Raw genomic sequence first — 6,000 nt, 5'->3', positions numbered from 1 at the left:
AGAGGCGGGTCACGTGGCTTTGGGGGTGGGGGTAGGCGCACAGGCTGGGCAAGTGCCCGGCTTTGTCTTCCTGGGATGGACGAGGCCAGGTGTCTGTGGAGCCCTCCCTGGCTCTGTCCTGGAACGGGGAGGAGGAAGGGGAGGTTTGCGCACTGGCCCAGGGCCTATGGGAGCCTCTGGAGGAGCTCTCCCTTCCACTCTTTCCTGGGAGTTTGTGGAGCTACCTCTGGGAAGTGGGGCAAATGGATGCTGCATTATGGGAGGCAATCAGTGAATTGCCCCCAAGGGGGGCTGTAGGCTTGGTCCGTGTTCAGTGTTGCTCCCTGGGAGACCTCCGGCAAGTGTCCGGCCCTTCTGGGCCTCCGTGGGGGCAATAATCACAGTGCCAGCCGCCGAGGTTGCCCTGTTGTGAGGGTTCAGTGACATAAAGAAGGAAAGCACATGGTGCCTGGCTCGTGCTGAACATTTTAACATGCTAGATGGTATTAGGATGCCAAAATTATCTCCAATCCAAGTCATTCCCAGGTCTCTCTGTTCTTGGCAGCTCCTTCCCTCCATCTCCCGCCTCTTTGGCTCCAGCTCTCTTTGCCTCAGGACTCCCCACCAACCCTCCTGCTGGGGCCCCCCTTGTCAGTGTGGTGTGCTGTAGACCTATCCAGGCTTCCCTGATTTTTTAGTAAAATCTTCCCAAGGCTCCCTACACTCCTTTCTAATGAGTGAGGAGGTTTTCTACCCTCCCCCATCCTCGTCACCCCCTTTTGGAACACACTGATGTGTGCAGGATTGGAGGGAGTGGGGATGGAATTGCCAGTCTCCCTTCATTCTTCATTTTACAGGGTCTTCTTGAGTCAGGTCATTATAGTGTCCTCGGCAATTTTGTTTTCAAAAAACCAAAGATCTCCCTCATAATTTGCTTGTTTAGCCTCTGCCAGTTTTATTTAGAGTGATTATTTCTACTAGTATTTTTCATTGTGAAACTGCTCAGAGCTTTAGCTTTTATTGATTTCTTGGCACAGAGAATATCCACAAGGCAGATTCTCAGGATCTGAGTGAACAAGGAGGTCAAAGTGTCAGGGCCACGTGTCCCTGCTGGAGTCAGAGCAGCAGGTCAATGCCCTTGTGCAGTTACCCCAAGTAAAGGAGTCTGAGCTGATGGAGCTGACAAAGCCCGAAAAGAGATTTCCTTCGTGGTGGGAACCCACCTCAAGGGTTAAGGAGGCAAGAGGGGCCTCTGAAGATGCTGGTTCAGCAGGGGCAAAAATCAAATATCTAAAGACATCTGAGACAGATAGATGGTTGACAAGAAAGGGAGATGACATTTCACCACACTGTCCAGGGGGATATTCCAGTGAAGGAAGCCAGTAAATGCCCGGGTGGGTTGCTGGATCATCACTTCTATTAGAGTAGACTCTCAACGTGGCTGACCAGAAGACTGGCGGGGCCTTACCGCCACCCAAGGGCGGGGCCTTACCGCCACCCAAGCGCCTCTCCATACCCTACATCCTCCAGTCCTTCACACAAGGATGGGGAAGACTGGAAAACCATGTCATCCATTATGAGGAATTATAGGAAGCCCTGGAAGACTTTATTAGAAAGTGTAGTGGTGGTGACAGGAGACTCTGGTCTCTTTTCTAGCAGCTGAGGGGCTAACCTGTGACAGAAATGATCATGTTCTCTGCATAACTCTAAGGGCAGAACTCAGGCTGTGGGCATCTGCTTCCTTGTGTGACCACAGCCAACGCTCCATTGTGCCGGGATGGGGGTGAACCAGGTAACCATGGGCTGTGCTCAGGGACATCTCCAACTATTTCAGACTCCAAGGACAGTCCACCAGGACTCTGTGCAACAGCACGCTGCACTCGTGCAGGTAAAGGATGATCTGCAAGGGAGATATGGGGGAGATAAGAGATCAACCGAAGGACTTGTATGCATGCATATAAGCATAACCAATGGACGCAAAACTCTGGGGAGGGAGGACATGTATGGGAGTAGAGGGGGGGGGGGCAATGGTAAGATATGTACACATATAATACCTTAATAAAAAAATGAAGGGAAAAAAGGGATGATCTGCAGAAACAGCTGCTATTTTCATCTTGGCTTTTTTGGCACTTACCTGTAGCAGCAGTCACAGTTTCCTCCCTCCCACTACCACTTCTCTGACCCATGTTATTTTCATGAGCAAAGTCCTCTCCCCCGGAATCTCCCTCTACTTTCCCCATTTTCAGATATAGATGGAGATTATGTGGGTGCTGAGTCCAGCTGGAGCTCAGGAGAGAGGGTGCCCTCCCAGATGGAGCCCAGAGGGCCGAGGCCACATCTCTGGCAGATGTGTGTAGTCTGATGGCTATACGTCCTCCTCACTCCTAGAGGGCTCTCTTTTCTTTCATATTAAAAAAAAAAAAAAAAAAAAAGCCAACGGAGACCCTTCTTCTGCAGGAAGCCCAGAGCCCCCTACCACATGTCGAAGGCCTGTTTGTGGGACGGGTATAGGCAGGGTGCCTCTCATTTCTCCCAAGTCTGTTCTGATACAGTCTTTATGCCTCTTCACCCTCGAGGAAACCCTTGGGCCTCTCACTACTTCAGCTTCACCCCAAGTTGGACACTACCCCTTCCTCCAAAGCTCACCCACCTAATGCCATAGCACAGAGCAGGAGACAGCTCCAAATTCAATGTCTCACGTCCCTAGTCTTAGAAAATTATTGCATGGACCTCATGCCTGGGGAATTTCTCCATCCAGAGACGTCTGTCTCTATACTTAACACATTCACAAAGCTCCTCTCTGTCTGTACAATCATCACAGCTTTCCTTTACCTACCTACATTCTTGGCCTTCCACCCTCTCCTTTAGAGCTGAGTCCTCAAGAGGCTCTGATTTCCTCTTCCCTTATGTTTATGTACCTCCCAAGCAGGCTAAATCTAGGGCCTCCCTTTATTATAAAAAAAAGCCCACCAAGGTCTATATCAAACTAATTAGTTTTTGCACAGCAAAGGAAATCATCAACAAAAAAGGACATCCTACTGAGTCGGAGAAGATGGTTACCAATGATACATCCCATAAGGGGTTAATATTCAAAATATATAAGGAATTCTTACAATTTAATACCAAGTACACACACACACACACACACACACACACACACACAACAACAACAACAACAATTCAATTTAAAAATGGGCAGAGGACCGAAATAGACATTTCTCCAAAGACTACATACAGATGGCCATTAGGCATATGCAAAGATGCTCAACATTACTAATTATCAGGGAAGTGCAAATTAAAAATACAATGAGGTATCACCTTACACATATCAAAAGGGCTGCCATTAATAAATCAACAAACAGCAAGTGCTGGTGAGGATCTGGAGGAAAGGAAACCTTCACGTTCTGTTGCTGGGATTGCAAATTGGTGCAGCACTATGGAGAACAGTATGGAGGTTCCTTTAAAAATTACAAACAGAATAGCCATATGGCCCAGCAATTCCACTTCAGGGTATTTATCCAAAGACATCCAAAACACTAATTTAAAAAGACGTTTGCACCCCTATGTTTCTTGTAGCATTATTTACAATAGCCAAGATATGGAAGCAACCTAAGTGCCCATTGATAGATAAATGAATAGGGAGGGAGGGTATGTATGGGAGGGGAGGGCAATGTTAAAATATGTACACAGATAATAATTTAATACTAAAAAAAATTTTAAAAAAGAAGATGTGGCATATATATATATATATATATTTCTCTGCCAAAACAAAAACAAAAAAGAATAAAATTTTGCCATTAGCAACAACATGGATGGACCTAGAGAATACCATGCTAAGTAAAATAAGTTAGGCAGAGAGAGACTAATACCATACGATTTCACTTACATGTGAAATCTCAAAATCCAAATAAACAAGCAAAACATAAAGGAAATTCATACAGAGAACATTTTAATGATTCCCAGAAGGGAGGGGGAGGGCAATAGGAGAAGGGAAGGCATTGAGATGTACATATTGCCAGTTATAAAAACAGTCATAATATTGTAACAACTATGTATAGTGTCAGATGGGTACTAGATTTATCCGGGTAATCACTTCATAAGGTATGTAAATATCTAATCACTATGGTGTACACCTGGAACTAAAATAATATTGTATATCAAGTGTAATTGAAAAATTGAAATTATTTTTTTAAAGCCTATGAGGACATTTTCTTGGATAAGTCGTCAATCCAAGGGGAGAATTTGTTGAGTCCCTGACAATATCACCCCTAGGCCCTAGAAACAGGGGCTCCTGCCCTGAGCTTCTTTTTTGGAGGTCTCCACATATCACAAACATACGTGCACATTTGGAGATACTGCTGAATACCACTTAGAGCGGCTAAAAACAAACAAAAACCCAGCAATACCAAACCCTGGTAAGAAGTTTGGGAGCTGGTGGAATTGTTCAGAATGTTGGTCATAGTGGTGGTCGCACAATTACACACATTTGTCAGTAAGACCAAGAAGAGTGAATTTTGCTGAGTGTAAACTTATTTTTTTAATATATACTTTTTATTGATTTTTTTTTATAGAGAAGAAGAGAGAGGGATAGAGAATTAGAAACACCAATGAGAGAGAAAGACCTATCATCTGCCTCTTGCACACCCCCTACTGGGGATGTGCCCGCAACCAAGGTGCATGCCCTTGATTGGAATCGAACCCGGGACCTTTCAGTCCGCAGGCCGAGGCTCTATCCACTGAGCCAAACTGCTTTTGGCAAGAGTGTAAATTTAAAAATAAAAAGGATGCATGGGTGCCTCGTTCCCATGGGATCTGGCTTTCCGCGCAGGCAGAGTGTGACCCATAGCTATCCCCTTTGGTGGCTAATGCCACTTAGGCCACAGAGAAGGCGTTTTCCCTCGTCTTGTTCTGTGCCCTCAGACAAAAGGTCACGCAGTCTGGATTCGTGAGCGTTGGTGGGCTGTGTTGCTGCTAACCTTGGAGCCCAGGGAGGATTTGAACTGTGGACGTGCTTAGGTGAGAGACAAGACAGCTTATTCAATTTATCCAGCCATCACTCAGACGGTCAGACGGTAGGAAAACCTGGTCCTGCTGGGTGCCCAACTCAGACCGCTCAGGTCTGGATTCCTGACAATGAGACAGCCAGTGTGGTGATGGGAATTGGGATGGGGGTTCCATTTGTTTTACTGCCCAGGCCTGACCTATCTCCTTCCCACTGCATGACCACAAACCTTCTCTCTCCCTCTGTCTTAAATACTGTGGATGGGTACCTTGGCCGTTTCTGCAGCCGCCTGGGAGTGTGTGTGCTGGCACTGGCCAGCCTAGCCTGTGGTGGAGTGACAGCCCAGCGACTGAGGCCATTGTGTTGGAGGAGAAGGCCCAATGGTCGGAGGATGTTTCTCTGAAATCGATACCTCTGTGTATCTCCCTGGCTGTCAAAACACCGGGAGCGCCTGCTGCCAACCTCCTGCTGGCTGCTCGGCAGCCCGCAGGACCCAGGCCGGGGCTGTGAGCAGGGGTCCCCCTCCATGTCCCCCTTCCCCAGGGGACTGAGTGCTGTCTGAGCCCCACTCCAGCCTGTCAGTGATCTCAGCAAGTGGATCAATTGTGTCTCTATTAGCACCTCCGCCTTCCTGCCAGGACTGTTTATTTTACAGATAGAAAGCTATTTCCTCTTCAGGGCCTCCTAGTGCATCAAAGTGACATTGATAAGGCTTGACAGGGTGATTAGTTGTGTGTGTGGGAGGCAGGAGAGCAGAGGAGTGAAGAGCGGGTGCTTTCAAAATATAAGGACTTGGGTTCAAATCCTGCCCTGCCACTTAGCTCTGAGTTGGTACACGACTCTTAACTTCTCTGAGCCTGCCCTCTCCTCTGTGCCTTGGGAGTAATACTGTAGAGTTTTTGTGAGGAGCAAACCAAACGCTGCATCTGCTCTTGGGAGACTCGTTAAGGGGACTGTTCTAGCTGTCCAGGCAAGAAATGCTGGTGGCTTGGCTGAGATGGCGGCAGAGGTGTGAGACG

This window comes from Pipistrellus hanaki (genome assembly GCF_964339955.1).
Source record: "Pipistrellus hanaki genome assembly, chromosome: 14".
NCBI classification, from domain to species: domain Eukaryota; kingdom Metazoa; phylum Chordata; class Mammalia; order Chiroptera; family Vespertilionidae; genus Pipistrellus; species Pipistrellus hanaki.
The sequence above is the reverse complement of the archived record's forward strand: the minus strand, read 5'-3'. Positions refer to the sequence as shown.